The sequence below is a fragment of the Amblyomma maculatum genome, chromosome 1 (genome assembly GCF_055883805.1).
Source record: "Amblyomma maculatum isolate TAMU_Amacu chromosome 1, ASM5588380v1, whole genome shotgun sequence".
NCBI lineage: Eukaryota > Metazoa > Arthropoda > Arachnida > Ixodida > Ixodidae > Amblyomma > Amblyomma maculatum.
Window position 1 is genome coordinate 366,635,090 of NC_139344.1, and position 13,775 is coordinate 366,648,864.

A 13,775-nucleotide genomic window follows, 5' to 3' on the forward strand; every position below is an offset into this window, starting at 1 on the left:
AACATGCGTTACTAAATCATATGCACCACCGCATTCACTAGGCGCCCCTCTCATGGCGCATTCGGTTAGGGTACGAGAGTAGAGGCACCGAGCAGTACAGGAGCACGTCGAGCGAGGGTGTAACTGTACTCCCACGGGAAAACTTTCAGCGGGTCGAGAGCATAGCGCCACGACCATGTGACCGCACTTCTCTCCCCACCATTTTCCACCTGCCCGCAGTGGCGGCAGTTGCAACCCGAGGGGAGGCCAACGCTCTCTATAGAACCGCTTGTTTTGCATGCCTTTGTTCTCAGTGTGGCGATCTGCCTCCTTTGGCCCTTTCGACGCCAGCAGCGACTCTCAAACATGCATACAGCACCTGAGCAATGCTTTCTGCTCGCTGAGCACCGACGGTTTGCTGCTGCCATTTTGAGCGTCGCTGACTCAAGAGAGAGAGAGAAAAAAAAAGAAGTTGCGGATATGTTGCTTTATGCCGTGTGACTTCCTCTACTTTCGTTTTAGACGAAGGAGCAGCCGGAAGTGCACTCGGGTGCTCTGAGCGGCGGAAAAGCCCTCCTCCTCTACCATTGAAAGCCAGTGATTGTATTCCTGCTCTCCCACTGGAGGGCGCCCGCTTGTCTGAGAGCACTTTCGAAGTGCTCTCGAGTGGACATGCTCTCCCACTCGAATTCGCCATAACACTCTGCTTGTATCTCATAGCAGTACCCAAAGTATTGAGGCTCGTGTGCTTATGAGTAGCAGAGACATTGTTTCAAAAATGGCTAAAGAAATATGCCAGTACATGGTTTGTTTATCGGGAGTGTTGCACAAGGGTGTTGAGGTGTGTCTCCCCCGTCTGGTCGCAAGCTGGTGATGTCCATTCTAGCGTGATATTCATGCTAGGAGTAATTTTAAGCCGCGGAAGCAGAAGGCGATTCCTGTCTTCCTTTACCTGATGGAGAAGAAATTAAATCTAGCAGGGAAATTTATATTTATTCGCTACTCTTTTTGTGCCAACAGGAAAGTCAAGTTTTATAAAGAAAATTTTGTTCCTTCTCAAGTTTCTGTGCTACATCTTTTGTACTAAGGTGGAAGCTGCCCGTGCTGCATTGTAATTATTGACATCCTATTCTTTAAAACATTTCTGACTGATCCATATTTTAATACACTTTGCATATTTTCTCATGCATCTTGTATTCCATTGCTTTTTGCACTCATACAGCAAGATTGAGTATCCATTTGAGCATTGATGGGGCCACTGTTTTTGCAATAGACTTTGTCCCTCCTTCTTGCTGTAATTTAGCATCGTATGTTAATTACTGTGGCCTCAAAAATGTGCATCTAGAGCTGTAGTTTCAGAGAAGAGAATGCATATATGTGTGGCCTACTGATCATAAACAAGCTTTGTAATTTTAGGGATAATGGCTGACCTTTGGCAATAAATTTTTTTAATGGACAGTTTTCTCACCTAGGAATTATCTTTCCTTATGTGCACTGTTTATGCTTTGTTACGATAGCTGTTTTGCTCATTGTGTTTAAAAGTTTATTCACTTGCGCATCCTATTTTTGTGTATTGTTTTTGTACTGTAACCTTTTTCCAGTTTACATACTGTGCATGCAATGCATTTCTTTTGCTTGTTATGCTAAAATTTACTGTTTCACTTAGTTGCATTGAGGGCCCGTTTCATTTTTCTGGGTCTTTCACCCTCCTTTGTTTATTGGGTCTTTGTATCATTCTGTTGTATATATATATATATATATTAAGCTGAAACTTAGCAGTGCAGTTAAACCTCTCTATTTCAAATTGCAAAGGGCTAAAAATTGCCCGTATTACCAAAGAGTAATAATTTCATCTGGGATTGCAGCCCTGCATTGAATGCTCCAAACTGCCTCGTCAGAAAAACTGTCATACAGAAGAAAAAAAAATTGACAAAATTGCGCAAGCTCGTTGCTCTCGAATTTCATGGAGCTTTTACCCTGCAGTTCAGGGAGACTCCTCCATCTTGTGGTAGCACGCACTTGCATAGCATAATTTTTCTACAGTGAAAGCTTTGCTAGCTTAGCAGCGCCGATTTTGCCATGTCTGAACAAATGACTCAACAGGAGGAGCGGAGCTGCGTAACCACGTGACGTACCACGTTACTCGGTGCAGTTGCGTACTCCGCCGTCGTCGCGGCCGTACCGGAATATAGTTCACTATAACCGGAATATTTTTTGCAGGTCCTGGGTGCGCTGTCTTAGCCTATGTGTCACGTGCATGTGTCTCATAGAGGTTTTTTTTTTCCCCCTTTGAGGCGCGCTGCTGTCAAAGAGCAGGATGCATGGGAATCAGATTTTCTGCATTTGCAATTTTTGCCTTCATTCTTTATCTTTCAGTGGTTTGGCGGGGTGGCTGGTATGCGGTGCGACGCAGGGACTGAGTGCTGCTTATTCGCGTTGTGCAGGATCGTGTGATTGCTTTCCTTACTGTAATGAAAACGTGAGAGTGTTCGATACCGACCGGCGGCGGCTGCACGTTTTCGATGGAGACGAAACAAAGAGGCGTATGTGTGATGTACAGGGGGGGGGGTCAATAGTTCCCAGGCCGCAGGTTTTGCTTCTGGTCAGCATATTCTGACACGTGAGATCCCATTAAAGCTATAAATGATCTCAGAGGTTAGAATAATGCTTCTGTTGTCCTCCACTTGTATTTTCAGATTTGGGGCCATCGTAGCTGCCTGACTATACTGCTCAGAAGCAGACCCTGCGGCCTGGGTACTTTTGACCCCCCCTGTACGTTGTCAGCGCACATTTAATATATCTAGGCGGTCGAAATTACTCTGTAGTCCTCCACTAGGGCACCTCTCTCGACCCACTTGGCGTGCTTCGGGAGTCCACAGAAACAAGTTAATTTCCTTCCCTGCGAACCAACCAATCTGCGCATGTGACAATTGGTTGGTTCACAGGAAGGGAAAGGCGCAGTATTCGTCACACTTCCTTCTGTGGACACCTCAGCCGCGCCATAAGGGAAGGGAGGAAGGTGGGGATGAAAGTAGATAGAAAGAGGAGCTGTAGTGGTGGGCTGTGGAGTAATTTCGACCACTTTTCGACATCGCACAGCACACGGACGCCTCTTCGTTTCGCCTCCATCGAAACTCAGCCGCCGAGGTCGGGATCGAACCCAGGGGCCCGGCAGCTTATTACCAAACCATATCCCATAGGAGCACTCGAGCAGACTATACGCTCTGGGGACGTCTGGCGATTCTAGGCAGTTCAGGAGCCTTAGGCAGTTCCTCTGAACAACGGTGGATATATTGTCTGAACGAATAATAACGTACGGACAACGCGCATGTGACGGGATAAACGCGCATGTGATGCCGATGCTTTCCTGCTCCACTCGGCCAGCTGTCCGCGCGGCGGCACGGGCACCTGCTGGGACGCCGTTTCCTTCTCTGTAGCGAGCGCAGCGGCGAAACAGCTGTGGACTGGCGCAGCTGGTTGCCATGACAACAGCGCATGCGCAGTAGTGGCCTCTGCCCGACTCCGCGAAATGCGATTCTACTACCCTAGTGTAGCTTTCGCTACAAAAAAATAGAGTACGTGTGTGCCGAAGCTGTCACTCGTTTGAACGTGCTCCGACGAATGGCCATCCTGTCAGCCCCTCCTTTCATCCTTCCCGCACATTGAACTTGAGAGAGATGTGTGATGTCAGTGCTGTTGTGGCTGTAGGAAGAAAGAAAATGCACGGGCCTGCTGCTGGCTATGTAGCTGAGCCACCTAAATTGATTTCATTTATAGGAAGGGAAAGGCGCGGTAACTGTCTCACTTGTTTTCTGCGGACACCTCAACCGCGCCGTAAGGGAGGGAAGGAAGGTGGGCGAGAGGGGGGAAGGAGAAGGAGGAGCCGTAGGGGAGGGCTACAGAGTAATTTCGACCACCTGGGGATCTTTAACGTGCGCTGACATCGCACAGCACACGAAACCTCTTCGTTTCGCCTCCATCGAAACGCAGCCGCCGAGGTCGGATTCGAACCCGGGTGCTCCGGCACAGTAGTCGGGCGTCTTACCACTGCGCCACCTCGGCGGGGCTAGCTGAGCCACCTGATTGCTTTATAGGAAGGGAAAGGCGCGGTAACTGCCTCACTTGTTTTCTGTGGACACCTCAACCACGCCGTAAGGGAAGGGAGTAAGGTGGGAGTGAATGTGGAAAGAGAAAGAGGAGCCGTAGTGAAGGGCTACGGAGTAATTTCGACCACCTGGGGATCTTTAACGTGCGCTGACATCGCCCAGCACACGACGCCTCTTCGTTTCGCCTCCATCGAAACGCAGCCGCCGAGGTCGGGTTCGAGCCCGGGTGCTCCGGCACAGTAGTCGCGCGTCTTACCACTGCACCACCCCGGCGGGGCTAGCTGAGCCACCTGATTTAAACATTTATATATAGGGAGGGAAAGGCGCGGTAACTGTCTCACTTGTTTTCTGTGGACACCGCTACCGCGCCGTAAGGGAAAGGAGGAAGGTGGGAGTGAAAGTGGAAAGAGAAAGAGGAGCCGTAGTGGAGGGCTACGGAGTAATTTCGACCACTTGGGGATCTTTAACGTGCGCTGACATCGCACATCACACGGACGTTTCGTCTCCATCGAAATGCAGCCGCCGAGGTCGGGTTCGAACCCGGGTACTCCGGCACAGTAGTCTGGCTTCTTACCACTGCACCACCCCGGCGGGGCAGCTGAGCCACCTCCGCTGCCTCGTGCAGACAGAAGAGGGAAAGAAAGACGCGCGCCGCAACAGTCGTCGTCCACCATCAGCGGTGGCGGGTGCAATGACGGCCTACAACAGATAAAAGTTCGGTGCCAGGCTGAACTCCATCCCAAGCGGCGGTGACCCAAGCGCACATTAAAGATCCCCAGGTGGTCGAAATTACTTCGTAGGCCTCCACTACGGCTCCTCTATCCAGTTTCACTCCCCCCTTCCCTTACGGCGCGGTTGAGGTGTCCACAGAAAACAAGTGAGACAGTTACCGCGCCTTTCCCTTCCTATATATCAACCTAATTTTAGCCGGGTCTCACTGCTCCCTTCCAATAGGATGAAAAAGCAACCGTCAGGGCACGCAGGAATGACTTAGCCAGTATGTCATGTGATTTCGCGCCCAGGATCTGCAAAAATAACCTATCTTGTAGGTTGTCTAGCCACCCTATTGGCTCGTTCACACTTGCGCTAACACATCGCCGTCGTCGCCGCTTCGACTGAGAGCTGCTAACCCTTACCTGCCCGCTCGACTGCAGCCACATAGGCCACCGAAAGCAAACGGCTATGCTAAGTGCCGAAGGAAAAACTCATTATCATTCAATTCTTCACTAAATCATGGCACATCTGACCACGTACTGTGGCAATAGCTTCAACATTGCTGCAGACATCGTAAACAAAAGGGGCACACTTGCCGCTCATACAAAGGACAGCGTCGGTCTTATTCCAAATGTCATCCTTCAATTCCCAGGCGAAAATCCTAACTGGTCCACCTAGTTTACAGAATAAATTTCCAGTTCATCCCAGCTGGTTCCCAGTAGGACAGCAATGGATCCGCAACTGGAATTTAAGTGCGAATTCCTTAAGCCAGTTAGACCAATTATGATTTTCACCTGGGAACACATTGCTTTTGTGTTCAGGGTGACGCTTGTCCTACCACACACAATATATATTCACGGCGTCGAGAGCATTTCAGTTGCGGCCGTACGCTGTTGCCTTGGCCCCCGGGGGATGCTAACCGGTCGACGCTGCAGCCCGCGCCGACTGAACTTTCTCTGCCGCAGAAGCGGATTTCGCTCGCTTTTTCCGCCGAATCTCTTCTCCAGGGCCCGTCTTCCGAGTTTGCGCCCTTATCTGAAGTGTCGCTATCTCACGTGACCTCGAGTCATCTGATCGGTGGAAACGCCGGAACATGTTGTTGCCACTTCCGTTTCCGTAGTGGCAACACCCGATTCCGGCGTTTCGACCAATCAGATGACTCGAGGTCACGTGAGATAGCGACACTTCGATAACGACACAAACTCGGAATACGGGCCCAGGTCCGTATCACGCAACTGTATACGCTGATATAACCGCGCGACATAGCCACCGTCTTGTCTGGGCGCTGCCTTTCTATTCTCTCGCTGTGGAAGAACCAAGTCAGCCGAAGCCGAGGTCCTCTGCGCTGGGCGTGTCTATAATGCTTGCTGGGTTGTTGTGTGCGCCTGACGTCAGTACGGTGAAAGCGGCGGTGGAACCGGTTTGCAACAATATTTTGAGCTCTTCCTCGCATGATGCAAATGTCTGATCATCCAGTCGACGTGCACCCGTGCGAGGGATTTAGCAATCCATCGGGAATGTGCGCGCTAAACGCGCAGTCGAAACCGATGAAGAGCGGGTCTTCGCCTGGCTCAACGACGAGTCAAAGCTGTAATTAACATTGAATGTCTGGCCAGGCCTAACCACAGCTAAACCGAGGTTTAACGGCTTATACCATGTAATACTAAAGCACTCGCTTGATTAACCAAAGTTCGCCTGGCTCAACAGCGAGTCAAAGATGTAATTAACATTGAATGTCTGGCCAGGCCTAACCACAGCTAAACCTAGGTTTAACAGCTTATACCACGTGATACTATAGCTTTCGCTTGATTAACCAAAGTTATCTGCATATGCTAAGCCGCCGCACCTTTTAATTGTGAAGCTGCCCATATCTCCTTCTAAAGAAAACTCGTTTTACCTTAGCCCGGCCCCGCCGCGATGGTGCAGTGGTAAGACGGACTACTGCGCCGGAGTTCCTGGGTTCGATCCCGACCGCGGCGGCTGTATTTCGATGGAGGCGAGACGAAGTAGCGTCCGTGTGCTGTGCGATGTCAGCGCACGTTAAAGAAAGATAGTATAATAATAATAATTGGTTCATATGAAAAGAACGGGGCAGTATCTACCAAACTTGTTTCTGTGGACACCTGAACCGCGCCGTAAAGAAAAGGAGGACGGTGGGTGCGAAAGCGGATAGAGAGAAAGAGGAGAAGCCGTAGTGGAGGGCTACGGATAATTTCGACCACCTGAGGATCTTTAACGTGCGCTGACATCGCACAGCACACGGAGGCCTCTTCGTTTCGCCTCCATCGAAACGCAGCCGCAGTGGTCGGGTTTGAACACGGGTACTCCGGCACAGTAGTCGGGTGTCTTACCACTGCACCAAGGTGGTCGAAGTTTTCCGTAGACCTCCACTATGGCTCCTCTTCCTTTCTTTCCACTTTCACTCTCACCTTCCCTTACGGCGTGGTTGAGGTGTCACCAGAAAGCAAGTGAGACAGTTACCGCGCCTTTCCCTTCCTGTCAACCAATTATTATAATCTTGGCCCGGCATAAACGCGGTTATGCGCAAGCGATTTAACTGATTTATTTATTGAAGGGAAAGGCGCGGTAACTGTCTCACTTGTTTTCTGTGGACACCGCAACCGCGCCGTAAGGGAAGGGAGGAAGGTGTGAATGAAAGTGGAAAGAGAGAAAGAGGAGCCGTAGTGGAGGGCTACGGAGTAATTTCGACCCGGGGTGGGGCAGTGGTAAGACGCCCGACTACTGTGCGGGAGTACCCGGGTTCGAACCCGACCTCGGCGGCTGCGTTTCGATGGAGGCGAAACGAAGAGGCGTCCGTGTGCTGTGCGATGTCAGCGCTCGTTAAAGATCCCCAGGTGGTCGAAATTATGCGCGAGCGAAAATTGTGTTGTGGCTGTAGGGAGAAGGAAAAGAAAATGCACGGACCTGCTAGTAGTACTAGTAAAAACATTTGCTCTGTAGCTGAGCCGCCACCGCTGCCTCGTGCGGACAGAAGAGAAAATAGGGAAGAAAGAAAAAAAAGCAAGCGAAAGTTATTGCGTGTCGATTAGCCATGTTAGACTTCAGAGCGATGCTCGGGTCAGACACGGTTGTTCCTGCATGGTTGTCCGCGCAAATCAGATTCCAGCGCGCGACTCATTCATGGCTGTCTACTAACCTCAAGGACAGCAGCCTGGTCTAGACGACACGAACGTGTCGCGGACATTTTGGAATTTGGTCCCATGCAGATCCCTGTTCAAGGGATCTGCATGTCCTGGCTGGGGCGGAGTCTGTACCATTGTGGCGTCAATACCACCAGCACCGTTTAATTTTTTTTTATCTCTCTACAGTCCTCTCATCGCGCTGTGACACCACTGTCGACCGCATCGCATCCTCGAGGTTGTTGCACCGCTCCTTCATTGATGATGTAGTTGTGGCCAACCCCTTTATAACGGATGGCATTTAACGTATGTAAATACACCATACACGTACGCCATTTCGTGAAGACAGAGACCGCAGCCGGACCAGACAGGATGCCGAGACCGTAGAACAACGAGGAGCCAAATTAGCCCGTTGCAGAGAAGCTTACCAAGCGTGGAAGCGAGCCAAGACTGAAGTGGCTTCAGGGACTGCGACAGCGGTTGATGGCTAGCGCTTTCTTTAGAGCAGTGGGAGGCTATACTGGCCAACTCAGACCCGATGACACAAGTTCGGGCTACTGAGTGGGCTCATAAGGTCGCTGAGAGTAACGGACTTGAGGCCATCTAAGGCCATCTTGAGGCCCACAAATCGCTCATTGCTGACAATAAATGTTTTCCAATGAATCACTTGGTTGAAGGATAATTGAACCTCTACAATTTTTAGCCGTAAATTAAATAATTACAACTGAGAGCTTGGCAGCATTACAAAAGAAAGCTTCGATGAGCAAAAGTGACAGGAAAAATTGGCAGTGCCCTAGCTTGGTTAAGCCTGGTAATTGCGAAAGTAATAGCTTGGCTACGCCTAGGTTCAGCTGGTGGTGTAGCTGGTTGTGGTGCTTGTGGTTATGCTTATGGTTATGCAGTGATTGACTCTGGCCATGGCATATGGTTCAACGGGGTCTTTGCGGGGTGCTACCCGGTTATTGTATGCATAACTAGTAGCGAGGCAAGGAGTGCCGTGGCTGCAACGATATACTTGGTTGTGGGTGAGGTTAAAGCAGAATGTACAACTGCCGCTCCGGCACCGGCTGCAACGGCATTCTTTACGCCAGCAGCATCTCTGGAGACTGCGTTGGTTCCACTTGCCGCTAGTCCACCTCCTATAGTAATCAATGTTGCACCCCCGGCACTAGCTGCGGCTGCAGCCTCATAATTCTTCTTAGCTTTAGGAGCATACAGCACAACTGCAGCTCCGCGGTTGGTAGCTATCGCCTCGCGAGTTGGGGCCCCTGTTTTTGCCGCAGATGGGATGACGTCACTCCGGCTGGTGCGCCCCTCGTGGATGGAGCGGGAGTTAGGCCGCGGTCAGTAGCTACCGCCTCGCGCGCCGACGGCACGAGTTGGGGCCCCTGTTTTTGCGGCAGATGGGATGACGTCACTCCGGCTCTAGCGCTCTCTCACGGAGGGAGCGGGAGTTAGGCCGCGGCTGGTAGCTACCGCCACGCGAGCCGACGGTAGAGTGTACTAGTACACTCTACCGACGGCGCGAGTTGGGGCCCCTGTTTTTGCGGCAGATGGGATAACGACACTCCGGCTGTAGCGCTCCCTCACGGAGGGAGCGGGAGTTAGGCCGCGGTTGGTGGCTACCGCCTCGCGAGTTGACGGCGCTAGTTGGGGCCCCTGTTTTTGCGGCAGATGGGATAACGACACTCCGGCTGTAGCGCTCCCTCACGGAGGGAGCGGGAGTTAGGCCGCGGTTGGTGGCTACCGCCTCGCGAGTTGACGGCGCTAGTTGGGGCCCCTGTTTTTGCGGCAGATGGGATAACGACACTCCGGCTCTAGCGCTCTCTCACGGAGGGAGCGGGAGTTAGGCCGCGGCTGGTAGCTACCGCCACGCGAGCCGACGGCGCGAGTTGGGGCCCCTGTTTTTGCGGCAGATGGCATAACGACACTCCGGCTGTAGCGCTCCCTCACGGAGGGAGCGGGAGTTAGGCCGCGGTTGGTGGCTACCGCCTCGCGAGTTGACGGCGCTAGTTGGGGCCCCTGTTTTTGCGCAGCTGTACTTGGCGGCGCGCCAAAGGTCACGCTAAAGGTCAATGGTAGCTACCGCCTCGCTACGCGAAGGGCTGAAAAGTGAAAGTAGTATTGCTTTCGCAATACTACTTTCACTTCTGAAGGCATACTACGGATGCCTTCAGAAAGTACGTTATGCAAAGGTTGCCGAGAAATTGCAGGCTCTGTCAGGAATTCCAGATTCGTGGATCAAGCACGTGCTCCAAGCGAGAGTGAAAGAAGAAGACGTGAATCGTTCCAGAGGTCACGGTCGTACGATGCTGCTACCGGTGAAGTCCAAACTGAGAAGCCAAGCTGCCTGCCTTGTCTCGGTCCTGGTTCTTTTCAGCCAGGAAATACGGGCAGGTAAGTGCCGGAACCCCGCTACGGTGTCTCAGTGGTCCAGATGGTCGGCTTGACCTGATTCCTGCGTTCGAACCCTACCGTGGCAGCCGCGTTTCGATGGAGGCGGAAACCGAATTACGAACGTGCTGCGTGAGGCCAGTGCAGGGTAAAGAGCCACCGGTTGTAGATATTGTTACGTATCCCTCTACTACGGCACTTCTGTCTCTCGTCTTTTACTCCTGCCTTCAGCTACGGCGCGGGTCAGGTGTCCACCGTAAACTGCGACTGATACGGCGCCTTTCTTTTCCTGAGAACCAGTTTAGGTTTTAAGTGCCAAAAGCCATACGTAGGGATAAGTGCTAGAATTCTAGGGAAATTTCCGGCTTGTAATCGCCACCATCCCTGTCTGGTTGTTTCACACCCAGATAGATAAAAAAAAATTGTAAATGTAAAGCCTGCGAAGCGAGGGGGACCCTCGACCGTACATATACTTTGGGAATGCCATAAGTCTCCGGGCGCTAGGGACAACATTAAAAGTAGAGAAGCTTGGGACGAAAGTAGAGAAGAAAGAAATTGCAGCCTTTTCAAAATAATGTTACCAGATGACGATGCATTTGATAACCGTGAAGAAGTAACAAATGCAACTTTCCTACTGCCTTAACAAATTTTGATACGCATGCCTGCCGGCTTTTTAAAGAAGAATTTTGTTTGTCCAACGTCATCAGCCTACATTCTGGGGAGTGAACGTTGGCTAAATTACGCATAGCTAACGACGACGAGGCTTCTTACGTCACAGTCCACTGTAGGTAATGTAAGCTACCGAGCGAGCTCGAATGCACGGTGGTAGTTTAAGCAGGCTACACTCCATTCTGCGATCGTATATGCGAGATTGTTGTAATAACTATACTTCGTCATGTCGTTATGAACTGTCTTTTGTTTATTATTCAGGGAAGCTTTAAGTGTAAGTAGCCTTAATAAAGAAAACTTGGCTTCGGCTGATGTTTTTCGCATTCGCACTGTTAGTCCTAGGCTCACAGCTCTCCGTTTAGTGGTGAGTGATTGCGGCTGTGACTGGGGTTCAAAACACAAAACGGAGGGTAATAAATGGAGGATAAGCCGTGGCTTGTCCAGACCGTTTTGGTTTCATTTGCATTCTCATTTGCCGACGGCACTGCGCAGCTCGAGTCCTGAACCGGTTCGTGCGCCACTACGAGCCTCTGTCGTACGAGCCCGTGGCTACGCATACTCCTGGACGCTGGAAGCGCTCGGCCGCCGCGGAACGTCACCAAAGCAGCGCACGACGCACCGTCCAAGTCGCCTTCAGGGCCCACGGCAGGCAAGTCTCCGCTGAGGCTCTCATGCTTCCTTCTGGTCCCCGACCGTTCCGAAAAAATGTCTGAAGAGTTCTTTCTGCGCTCGTCGCGTTCTTTCTGCTGGTGACGTCCAAGCGAATATATTCCAGTTCTCGATTATTTTGTGGCAAACTCTCTCCTTGACACTGAATTGCATTATTAAAGGCACATAGAAAAAGTTGATATGTTTCTTATTGGTTGGGCTTTACGACAGAAAAAAAAGTTATCAGACATAAAGGAGTATAGACAATAAACTTCGTTGGCATTTTTTCCCCCTTGTGAACGATGTATAAGACATTCCTGGCCACAGATCATCACATGGTTTTCGCCTATAGTTGAATTTTCATTTCTCTCCAGTTTCGGTTTCGATTTCGGTGGACGAGAGAAGGCTGTGACGTCATAATCAAGTCTGAGTCATGCAAGGCATGAAAAAGCAGCGACATGATTACTGACTCGTCACTTGTGATTCCTCTGCTTGAGGCAGGCTGGCTTTAGCGTTCTAGAGAATTTAGACGACACAGGAACGCTTATGTCACTTCTTTTATTTCACCCGCCATGCGAACTAGACTTTGCCATCACAGCCATCGCTCGGCTTTTGAAGTCCGAAACAGGCAATAAAAGAAATTCGATTATAAATTATTCAGCGGTCGTAGGCAGATATTACGTAGTGATTCAAGTGCCATGTAATGAGGTTTCTATCAGCGAAGAGAACCAGAGAGAAACCTCGTAAAGCGACCGTCCTAGTTTTTCGTGTCAACAACTCGATCTCGCACTGTCCGCTCGCGGTGCGGCTGCTTCCGCAGCTGATCCTCTCCTTTACGCTTCCTCCCGGAGAAAAGACGAGCCATCCTGGCGGCTCTGGGCGATAACAACACACGTGGGTCATAGCACGACTTGAGGCTTCACACATGGACAGTTTCTCGGTTACGTCGGCGGAGGTCAGCGGTTGTCTTCGTGGGTTCCACGATGTAGTTGACTGGCGAAGATGAGCTCGAGGACGCGATATGGGCGGTGATATCTGGGCAGAAGTTTGGAGGAGAGACCAGGTGGGGTAGATGGCATGTAAAATCAAACGAGAGAGCGGGGCTGGAAGATTTCAAGAGTGTGGGTAGAGTAGAAGCGAGATTTTTGGCGTTCCTGCTCTCCAGACGTCAAGACCGAGCGAGCCGACGGTATTCCTCAGTGTGCTTGGAAGCTTCAGAAACAATGACGTTTTCGGACGCGTCAGGCCGATAAAGAAGGATCGTGTCCAGCAGAGAAAGGTTCGCGTTCGTAAATAAAGAAAAAAAAAACGGCGATAAACAGTCTGCGTAGCAATGTTGTTAGCATACGTGACGAATTGTAGAAGCCGGTCCCAGTCGAAATGGTCAGTCGCGACGTACATGTAGAGCTTGACACTCAAGGTACAGTTAAGCCTTTCTGTCAAACCATTCGTCTGTGGATGGTAGTAGCCCGGTGAGTGATGTTACGTTTTTGCAAGATATTCCACAAACGCCGAAAAAAAAGTCCACCGTTAGGCTGAAACTCGAGTACGCCGCAGTGGTGTGGAACCCTCACATGAAAAAATATACTGCACAGGGCTACTTTAGTGCATATTTTAGCGCCAGAGAAGAAGCGAGTCTAGTAATAGGGGCTAATAATTAGGCAACTAGCGCCTCCGTTTTTTATAATATTATGTGGCTTACTATGCCACTGACGGGAAAAGAAACGGACACCGTGCACAGCTTTTCTAGCATGTCTTCTAGAAACATTTTGGCGAATAATCTCGGCCTTCATTTCAAGTAATTTTAACGAGTTTTTCATTCTTGACATTTTTTCGATATTCTTAGTTCGTTAACAGCTCTGGAGCACTTTTAGCAGGAGCAACGCAACAAAATTCGAAGCTAATACATTTTCAAAATATTATGCTATGCGTATCTTGTGACACCAGACATGTGAGTACCCCGCAGAAAAGCCAAGTGCTCAACTAGGGTTTTACCTTGAATCACACGAGCTGCTCGCGTAGGCTTCGTACAAGCTGTCATGTGCACACTGTTTTTCTCGAAGATAAAGTCATTCAAACAATAGGCAGCCCGGACAGGTCCACATCGAAGGGAGTTCTTAAACGT